Source organism: Arvicola amphibius, chromosome 11, assembly GCF_903992535.2.
Source record: "Arvicola amphibius chromosome 11, mArvAmp1.2, whole genome shotgun sequence".
Taxonomy (NCBI): Eukaryota; Metazoa; Chordata; class Mammalia; order Rodentia; family Cricetidae; genus Arvicola; species Arvicola amphibius.
The window spans coordinates 44,839,643-44,851,186 of NC_052057.2; positions in this window are offsets into that span (position 1 = coordinate 44,839,643).

Genomic DNA, 11,544 nt, shown 5'->3' on the forward strand with positions numbered 1-11,544 from the left:
CTGTAAATCAATAACTGTAGTAGGTCAAATGGGATCCTAAAATTTGGCAATAGTAAAGACCCATCAACTTCAGCTTCTCGTCGCCCTGAAATCCCAACGCCCTTTCCTGGCAATTTTGGCTTTGACTCTCATGGATCCTGACAGCTTTGCCAGAGTGCTTTTCCCACTGTTTCCAGACCTCCAGTCCTACAGCTGGAGGTGCTTTGTCTCTCAGTATGGGAGCAGTAACAACTGGGCAGCTCTACCAGCAGCTTCTGTCCATACAGGCTGTTATCATAAGCTGTCTCAAGAAGCGTTAAGACAATCTCTGAAGGGTTTTAAGAGGTAAAAGGCAATACTCATGGAGCATTTTTATAAAATATTAAAAAGAGGATCCTTCTTTATAGATCCCAAGTAACATGTTAGCCAGTTTTTAACAGTGTGCATCAAGCAATTTACCTGTATTTTACTTAATGAAAAAATAATTTCTGTAATTTTTATGAGTGTTACCTTAGTAGCCATATCATCTAGTAACCTAACAATCCAATCTGTTTCAGGTACTTCATTTTTCTAGAAATTAACCATGAATTTTTAGAAAACTACTTAAAAATGAGAACGAAATTTTCAGTAACGATAAACAGACAAGACCATATCCAATAATATAATTTAAAATCAAGGATTTTTGTTCTTTTAGTTCATTTACTATGAAAATTAAACATTCATTTAAACATTAATTAGACAAGAGAAACATGCATCCTCCATACAATGAGTTACTAATATCTTTGAAAAGTTAAATAGCATTAATTTAATACTTTATGTCCTGACAGCAATTGTTATTTCCAATATTAGGAAAATATAAAAACATTTCCCAAGAAGAGACCTTTAATACTGAGTTATTCTGCTCTGAGGGAAAAACAACAACAACAAAAAAAATTTTAACCAAAGTACATACAACAGAATTCTAAGCTCTGGACTTTCTGCTGATGGCTTAGGCTGCAGAAGGGAGGCTGGCTTGTTTTTATTCAGATGCTTCAGCTGTGTGCCCCCAGAGACAGAGAGGAGAGAGAGAGAGAGAGAGAGAGAGAGAGAGAGAGAGAGAGAGAGCTTTGATTGTTACCTACTCTCAGTTTCCACCAGAGAGAGACACAGGGACAGAGAGACAGAGACAGAGAGAGACACAGGGACAGAGAGACAGAGACAGAGAGAGACAGAAACGGAGCGCTCTGAATTTTTACCTACTTTGAGCTTCCTAGAACGGAAAGAGCCTTTTGACACACAGCGACTGTGCAGAGGGACCAAGGGGTGAGTGATCAGCCACCCAGCTGGACACTCCAAACTCTAGGCCCTTGGTAATGGAGCAAAACACCGGTCCACCTGCCTCAGCTTCACTAGCCAGCCAGGAGTCAAGCCTACTGAAGATAAGCTGCTCCAACCTCCCCCTTCCCCAATCTATTGGACTCTGTAAGCTTTAAGTCCCACTCTGGCCCCAAACCCACCCATCCCCCACGACCTTAGATGATCTCTGATGCATAAACTGCACAGAGAATCAAGAGATGAGTGGTCAGCCACCCAGCTGGGTGGCCCAGCCTCTAGGACCTAGGTACCAGGGCAAAACCCCGGACACCTCCCTCACCTGGCTCAGCTTCACTAGCCAATCAAGAGGGAAACCACTTGCAGGCAGGCTGTTCTAACATGCCCCCCTATTGATCAGACCCTGTAACCTATGAGTCCCACTCCACCCCTACACACACACACTCCTGGAGACCTCAGCGGCTCCCTGAGACACAGATAGCAATCACACAGTGTAGACTAAGAGTGGCTCCCTAAGACAGATACAGCAACTGCAACAGTTGGTCCAAGAGGGGTCCTGGAGACAGGACACTGCAAGGATTGGACTAAGAGGCAAAGACAAGGCCAGCACCAACTTGAGGCAGAGACGGGTAGGCACCAATGCAAGAATTCATTCAACAATCTAAAAGCAACATGGTAACACCAGAACCCAGAGGTCACACAACAGGAGGACTTGATCATCCTAAGCCAGAAGAAGCAGAATATGACCTTAAATTTAACTTTATGCAGATAATAGAGGCCCTTAAAGAGGAAATGAAGAATTCCCTTAAAGAAATGGAGAAAAAGACAAACAAAAAATTGGAAGAGATGAATAAGAAATCCAAGAAACCCAAGAAAAAAGAATCAAACAGGTGAAACAAACAATTCAAATACTTCAAGACTTGAAAACTGAAATAGAAGCAATAAAAAAAAAAAAAACACAAACGGAGGAAATTCTGGAAATGGAAAATCTGAGTAAGCAAACAGGAAGTACAGATGAAAGCATAACAGATTACAAGGGATGAAAGATAGACTCTCAGGAGTCAAAGATGTGATAGAGTAATCAGATTCATCAGTCAAAGAAAATGTTAACTTCAACAAATCTTTAACACAAAACATCCAGGAAATCTGGGAAACCTTGAAAACACCAAACTTAAGAATGATAGGGGATAGAAGAAGAACTCCAGCTCAAAGGCACAGAAAATATATTCAACAAAATCATAGAAGAAAACGTTCCCAATTTAAAGAAGGATATGCCTATGATGGTAGGAGAAGCTTACAGAACACCAAATAGACTGGACAAAAAAAGTCCCCTCGCCATATAATAAACAAAACACTAAACATACAGAATAAAGCAAAACTATTGAGAGTTGCAAAGGAAAAAGGCCAAGTAACATATAAAGGCAGACCTATTAGAATTACAACCGACTTCTCAATGGAAACTCTGGAAGGAAGAAGGTCTTGGAAAGATGTGCAGCAGACACTAAGAGACCATGGATACAAGCCAAGACTACTAGATTCAGCAAAGCTTTCAATCACCATTGGTGAAGAAAACAAGATGTTCCGTGAAAAACCCAGATTTAAAAAATACCTATCCACAAATCCAGCCTTACAAAAGTACTAGAAGGAAAGTAGCAACCCAAGGAAGCAAGCTACACTCACAAAAGCACAGGCAACAGATAACCTCACACCAGCAAATCCCCAAGAAGGGAAATGCACAAATACTACCAACTAAAGAATCAGGAACTGACAATCACTGGTCACTAATACCTCCTAATATCATGGATTCAATCCACCTATAAAAAGACACAGACTAACAGAATGAATACAAAAAGAGAATCCATACTTCTACTGCATACAAGAAACACAACTCAACCTCAAAGACAGACCTTACTTCAAAGTAATGGGTTGGGAAAAGATTTTTCAATCAAATGGACAAGCAGGTGTAACTATTCTAATATCAAACAAAATAGACTTAAAACTAAAATAAATCAGAGGAGATGGAGAAGGACACTTCATACTCATCACAGGAAATATTCATTAAAATGAAGTCTCAATCCTGAACATCTATGGCCCAACTACAAGTGCACCTACATGTGTAAAAGAAACATTACTGAAGCTTAAATCACACATCAAACCCCACACACTAATAGTAGGAGACATCAACACCCCAGTCTCACCAATGGACAGGTCTGTCAGTAAGAAATTTAACAGAGGAATAAGAGAGCTAACAGATGTCATGACTCAAATGGACTTAACAGACATCTGTAAAACATTTCAGCCAAACACAAAAGAGTATACCTTCTTTTTAGCACCTCAAGGAAACTTCTCTAAAATTGACCACATACTCAGTAACAAAGCAAACCTCAACAGATAAAAAAAAAAATTGGAATAACCCCCTGTATCTTATCAGATTACCATGTCTTAAAGTTAGAATGCAACAACAACACTAATTGCCGAAAGTCTACACACCACTGGAAATTGAACAGTACTCAGTGGAATGACCCATGGGTCAAGGAAAAAATAAAGGAAGAAATTAATGACTTCCTAGAATTCTGAATGTGCAACATACCCAAACTTATGGGACACTATGAAAGCAGTGCTAGGAGGAAAATTCATAGCTCTAATTGCCTACATAAAGAAAGTGGAGGGGCTGGAGAGATGGCTCAGAGGTTAAGAGCATTGCCTGCTCTTCCAAAGGTCCTGAGTTCAATTCCCAGCAACCACATGGTGGTTCACAGCCATCTGTAATGGGGTCTGGTGCCCTCTTCTGGACTGCAGGCATACACACTTTCAGAATATTGAATATATAATAAATAAATATAAAAAAGAATGTGGAGAAATCTTATACTAGTGACTTAACAGACACCTGAAAGTCCTAGAACAAAAAAAAGCAAACTCACTCAGGAGGAGTAGATGACGGTAAATAATCAAATTGAGGACTGAAATCAATAAAATAGAAGCAAAGAAGAAAATACAAAAAAAATCAATGAAACAAAGAGCTGGTTCTTTGAAAAAAAATCAACAAGATAGACAAACCTTTATCCAAACTAATCAAAAGGCAAAGAGAAAACATCCAAATTAACAAAATCAAAAATGAAAAGGGGGACATAACAACAGACATAGAAGAAATTCAGAGAATCATTAGGTCATACTTCAAAAACTTGTACTCCACAAAATTGGAAAATGTAAAAGGAATTAACAATTTTCTGGATAAATATTACACACCAAAATTAAACCAAGACCAGATGAATAATTTAAATAAACCTATGACCTGTAAGGAAATAGAAGCAGTCATCAAAAGCCTCCCAACCAAAATAAATCTAGGGCCTGATGGTTCCAGTGCAGAATTCTACTAGAACTTCAAAGAAGAGCTAATGCCTATATTCCTCAAATTGTTCCACACAATAGAAATAGAAGGAACATTGCTCAGTTCTTTTTATGGGGCTACAGTTACCCTGATAATGAAGCCACACAAAGACTCAGCCAACAAAGAGTTACAGATCAATCTCCATCATGAAAATACTCAATTGATGCAAAATAGTCAATAAAATACTGGCAAACTGAATTCAAGAACACACCAAAACAATCACATACCATGATCAAATTGGCTTCATCCCAGAGATGCAAGGATGTTTCAACATACAAAACTCTATCAATGTAATCCATCATATAAATAAACTGAAAGAAAAAAACATATGATTATCTCATTAGATGTTGAAAAGCCTTTGAAAAAATCCAACACCCCTTCATGATAAAGGTCATGGAGATATCAGGGATACAAGGAATTTCTTTTTTCTTTTTTCTTTTGGTTTTTACTGGTGTTTATTCACATTCTTACAGCAAACAGGGAGAGGGCCTCTTTTGTCTACACCCTTACCAAACCTTTTTCTTTTCATCTTTGACAGCAGCTATCCTGACAGCTAAGACACAGATAACTGGAAATTTGCATTTTTCTAATGATTAGGGTTAGAAGTACTTTTGTTGTTGTTGTTTTTGACAAGGAATATTTCTAAACATAATAAAAGCATTATATAGCAAAATGACAAAATCTAATTAAATGGAGAGAAAAATCAAAACAATCCCACTAAAATCAGGAACAAGAGAAAGCTGTCCACTCTCTCCATATCTATTCTAGTACTAGAAGTTCTAGCTAGAGCAATAAGTCAACAAAAGGAGATGAAGGGGATACAAATTGGAAAGGAAGAAGTCAAACTTTTGCTATTTGTAAATGATATGATAGTAGACATAAGTGACACCAAAAATTTGATGAGGGAACACCTATAGCTGATAAACACCTCAGCAATGTGGCAGGATACAAGATCAACTCAGCAGTCCTCCTATATATAAATGATAAAGGGGATGAGAATGAAATCAGAGAAACATCACCATTTACAACAGTCACAAATAACAAAATACCTTGGTGTAACACTAACCAAACAAGTGAAAGACCTATATGACAAGAACTTTAAGTCTTTGAAGAAAGAAACTGAAGAAGATATAGAAGATCTCCCATGCTGTTAGATAGTTAGGATCAACATATAAAAATGTCAATCCTACCAGAAGCAATCTACGGATTCACTGCAATTCCATCAAAATCACAACACAATTTTTCACAGACCTCAAAAGAACAATACTCAACTTCACATGGTGTAGTAGGAGGCCACTTGTTTGTTCCTGGCTGCCCACACTCAAAATAACCACAAAGAAACTGTATTAATTAAATCACTGCTTGACCTATTGGCTCTACCTTCTCATTGCCTAGCTCTTACATCTTCATTTAACTCATTTCTATTAATCTATATATATCACCACATGGCTGTGGCTTACTGGCAAGGTTCTGGCTCATTTGTTCCCGGCGGTGGCTAAATGGTGTCTCTTTACTCTACCTTCTTTCTCCCAGCATCGTAGTGAGGGGCTGCGGGCAGGCCTGCTTTTCGTCCCTCCCAGCTCTGGGCCACCTGGTTAGCTTATGCCCCAAAATAACAACACACACACTGTATTCATTTAAACACTGCCTGACCCATTAGTTCCAGCCTCTTATTGTCTAATTCTCACATCTTTTTTTTTTTTTTTTTGGTTTTTCGAGACAGGGTTTCTCTGTAGCTTTGAAGCCTATCCTGCAACTAGCTCTTGTAGACCAGGCTGGTCTCGAACTCACAGAGATCCGCCTGCCTCTGCCTCCCGAGTGCTGGGATTAAAGGCGTGCGCCACCACGGCCCGGCTTAATTCTCACATCTTGATTAACCCAATTTTAGTAATCTGTATAGCACCACGAGGGGTGGCTTACCAGGAAGATTCTAGCCTGCATCCATCTAGGAGAGGAGAGTCATGGCGATTGTCTGAGCCATTTACCTCACTTCCTTCTTCCTGTTCTGTCTACTCCACCCACCTAAATTCTGCCCTATCAAAAATCCAAGGCAATTTTTTTATTAACCAATGAGAGTCCTCCATCATCAGCATTTAGTTTAGTTTTCCCTGCCTACCTCTATTCTGCCCTGCACAGGCCCAAGACAGTTTCTTTATCAACCAATGGTATTCACAGCATACAGCATGGAATCCCACATCACCTCCCTTTTCTGTTTAAATAAAAAAGAGGGTTTTTAACTTTAACATAGCAATTATATATAATAAAACAGTTATCAAGCAAGAATTATAGTTACAATATTTATATCTACTTTATCTTTCAGATAACTAAGGAAAACTATAACTACTTATTTTTCAACTCCATCAAAGACTCCAGGAGCATATAATATTACCTAAGTAAACACTGAGTACATTGAAGGCAACTTCCAAAACTTAGAATTGACAGAGACATCTCACTGCCTAAACAGACATCCAAAGTTCTTCTGTACCATTCTGTCTTCAGCCTACAGGCCCATAGTATCCGGCAGACCTTTCCATGAAGCAGGAAATTTGAAAATCTGTTCTGCATTGTAATGGCAAAGTCCATCAGTCACTTGAATGTCTGGCAGACTCTTTCATGAAGCAGGAATCCTGAAAGACTGTCTCACCTTTTTTAGGCAATTTTAGCAGTCATTTTTATTACTCCAAGCCCATAACTTTCTCAGTGAATTTTTTAGTGGGGCTATTAAGAAAAGTAAGACAATTTAAAATTAAGGGGGTTAAAGAAAAGATAATGAAGACCTCTTGTGTTTATTGTCTTTCTTACCTTACCATTTCCAAAATGCTCATTCTGTAGGAGCGAGAGATAAACCAAGGTCTGGAGATGTAGCTCAGTAGTAGACTGTTTGTCTAGCACACGTGATGCTTTGAGATTGGTCCCTGGAACACACATGTGTGCACATACATGCACACATGCACACGTGCAAGCTCAGCATAAATATATGAACATTACACATATGCATGCACGCACACACAGGAACAAAATCTGTGGAGCTGCCATTATAACCATAGTGATTAGTCATGTGCACGAGCTAAGGCGTGCTCACTGTTTCTGCCTCAGTCATCTCCATGAGCAAGCACTCTATAAGTGCTCTAGTCCACACAAGGCTTATGCCAAATGTGGCTGTATACTCATAACTGGAAACATGGTAAAATAGCAATAACAGTTTTATGACTAGTTATTACTACAATATTTTTAAAAATCATAATCTTGCTGGGCAGTGGTGGCACACACCTTTAATCCCAGCACTTACAAGGCAGAGGCAAGTGGATCTCTGTGAGTTCGAGGTCAACCTGGTCTACAAGAGCAAGTTCTAGAACAGGCTCCAAAGCTACAGAGAATCCCTGTCTTGAAAAACCAAAAAAAAAAAATCATAATCTCATTGAGCTGAAGGTTTTAACTATTGAAAGTTTTAATTATTTGCCACTCCAGTTCTCAGGAGAGTGAGGTCTAAAATGAGGGAGACTAAAGTCTCGTGTATTAATCAACCTTATTCAGAGTACCACACAGTTTCTACTCTGAGGATCAAGAAGAATCACGTGATTGAGGTGTTCAGTCACAGGACTAGCCCATATGACAAAAACATGTTTTTCCATAGAGGCTCACGAATAACAACAGCTAAAGTAAACTCCCTCCTACCCACTATACCTGGGAGGAGCACAAAACACATCCCTAGAGCAATGCTGTGTTTGTAGAAACTGAGGTCACAAGATTCTTGTCTTGCTTTCTTGGGGTTTCTCACAGGCACTCAGAATTCTTGCACCCCAAGAATGGAGTCCAAGACTGTGTTCCAACAATTCAGGGTTTAAGTGTAGTTCCTGGTTTGCTTAGATCTTGGAATAATCACCATCTGCATTTCATCAAAGAAGGAAAAACACAGATGGAAAAGAAAGGTTTTCTCTTCTGTCCTCAAAAGTATTTAATTTACAAAGAAAAATATGTCCTTGTAAAAAATTAAACAAATAAGTAAACAACATTAGCATATTGTGTTTCTATATCTACAAGCTTACCTTTTGGAAAGGAGAACTCAATGGTGTTAATGAAATCAACTTCAAATGCATGTGGGGATCAGATGTGTCAGCATCAAATGGCTCCGTAAGACCCTCAGATCCTGTAGTTTTCAGCATGTCCTTAACTGCGTCTACAGGATGGCACTGATGTGAGAATTTTAATTGTAATCAATATTGAAAGCCAACTGTATTTTTGTATGGCAATGATATAAGTGAAATAGCAGCCCTGCCTTCTGGGAGCCTGAAGGCTACTCTCTCAATAAGGACATGCTAACAACTCCGGTCATTGAAAGAGGCTAAGGGTGGGGGAAAGACTGATTTTGATCTTATGTTTCTTTTTTTCAAGTATCTAGCTGAGACATTTGTTGTTAAGGTTAGACTTGCTAGAGAGACACTGAATAACTTAGCTCCAGATATCCCCTGGTTAACAAGACAGGGCCACCACTACAGAATCCCAAAGCTACATTTATGTCTGAGTGAGGCTAAAGGAAGGTGCCTGACAGTAGAGGGTGTTCTGAAGTACTAAGTGGGCAGAGGAGAGAGTTTCCTTAAGTCCTGACTGGCTCTTGTCCCATGGTTCCTGTGGTTTCCTGGAAGCACTGGCCTGGAGCAGAGCCCTGAAACAGTCCTGGCTTGCCATGGCCAGGCCAACAGCCAGCCTTGGCTAGTTTCCCAGAGTCACTCAGGGTTCCAGAGACCTAGAAGCACCTCCACAGACTCAGATGACATAAAAGGAGCAGAAAGCATCTGGGAAGTTTGCTAAGGTGGCCACTAAGGCTCTGGCAAAATTAACGCTGTGGCTGAGAGCTAGGTTGTGGACCCTGTAAACCAGGGGGAGGGGACATGGCAGTAAGAATGACCTTCTGATGAACAGGCCTTGTAATATATGAAACCAGTGCCGGGCTATCAAAGGACAAAGCATGACCCCTCAACACTATCTAGTGGCCCTTCTCCCCACTCCTACTTCTCTACTGTCTAATGTCTTTCCTTCTTTAGAAAAAAAGTCTCATACATTCAAAGCTGGCCTCAAATTCACTAGGGAGCCAAGCATGACTTTGAACTCCTGATCTCATCGCAGGCATGGGCCACCAAGCCTGGTTTGTGCAGTTTTGGGTCCAAGACAGACTCTCTGAAAACTAAGCCACACTGCAGCACAGTACTAATTCCTTGTGTATCACGATGACCATCCCTGCAGCACAGAAGCCCCTACAGGAGGAAATGGGTTTCAGTGCTTCTTAGGAGCAAAGTGTGCTGGTGGGATGATGGGGCAGAGGCTTGACCTGTATCAGCAGGAGTGTGAGGCAGGGGCTTGTTAAAAGCCACAGACAGGAACAAGAGTACACTACACTGGAGCAAGGGGTGGCTTTGACCTTTGAGTCCTGACCCACTATGACCTATTTCAAAAGACAGAGCTCACCTCCCAAGTCCTCCACAGCCTTGAGTGCATCACCACAAACTGGGGTGCAAACTTACAGGACTCCCCTATGATTAACAAATAACCACCATCCTTACCCACCTCTCTCCCTGCCTGTGAGCTTCCTGCAAAAGTTCCCCAAACAGCCGAGGTCCTGTAAACTTTCCATCCTCACTTTGGCAATCATGATTTTGAGAGGTCTCCTCAGCACTCTAGAGGGAGGACCCTATACGAGAGGCTGGAGCAGCTGGGCCTGGGGAGAAGCTAGGGAGGAGCCTATAGGAGAGGAGCTAAAAGATGAGACTATAGGAGAGACTGGAGCAACTGGGCTCTGGGGAGAAGCTAAGTGAGGAATCTTTAGGAGAGGTGGAGCAACTGGGCCTGGGGAGAAGCTAAGGGAGGAACCTATGGGAGAGGTGGAGTAACTGAGCCTGGGGAGAAGCAAAGAGAAGAGACTATAGGAGAGGCTGGAGCAACTGGGCCTGGAGAGAAGCTATATTGCAACCAGAGTAGAATTAATGCTTTGACAACTGTAGCATAAACAGATTGGGATATACTAATTGAGTTCCAGAAGTCAGTCACATGTCCAGTCAGATCCCTCCACCTTTCTGGAAGCTTCTGTTTCTCTCACTCCTTCCATTCCACTTGCCAGAGTTCATTCCTTAACAGGTTCAGAGGTATTCAGGAGTAGGAGCTGGTGTGGGGAGTAAAGATGCAACACCCACAGGTGGGATCTTGGGGGTAAGAAGAGGCCACAGGTCATCTATAGTTTGGTCCTGAGCTTCCTCCCAGCAAGCGCAAAGAGAGCAACATGCTACTTCCATGATTCCTGCAATCCTACTGTGGCCTTATTTTTAGGAATAATCGCAATTACTCTTAGTAATACAAGCAAGAAAAGTTTACCTTGTAGATTTCTAACAGAAAACTGCATCTAGATGAAGGGCATAGAACTGTTTGTATTATTTTTCTGTTGGTAATGTTTAAGATACTAAGCTGGGCTGTGGAGAGAGCTCAGCAAGTGAACTGCTTGCTTTGCAAGGGTGAGGTCTTGAGGTCACCCAGAACCTGCTGTAGAAAGCTGGGCCTTGTTGCCCAACACTAGACAGACTCTGGCTTTTATATGCATTTTGTTTGGATTTTTTTTGTCTTATTGATTTGCCTTTTTATCTTATTGATTTTTATTTTGTGTTTTTTGTTGTTGTTTTCTTGATTTTTTTAAAAGAGAGAGAGAACATGAGGTTAAGTGGGTAAGGAAGTAAGAAGAGTGGGGGGAGGGTAAAGAATATGATCAATACAGAGCTAAATTACAATACAGTACTAAAAACAGCCTGGTATTGGCATAAAAACAGACAGGAGGACCAATGGAAGCAAATCAAAGACCCAGATATTAATCCACACACCTATGA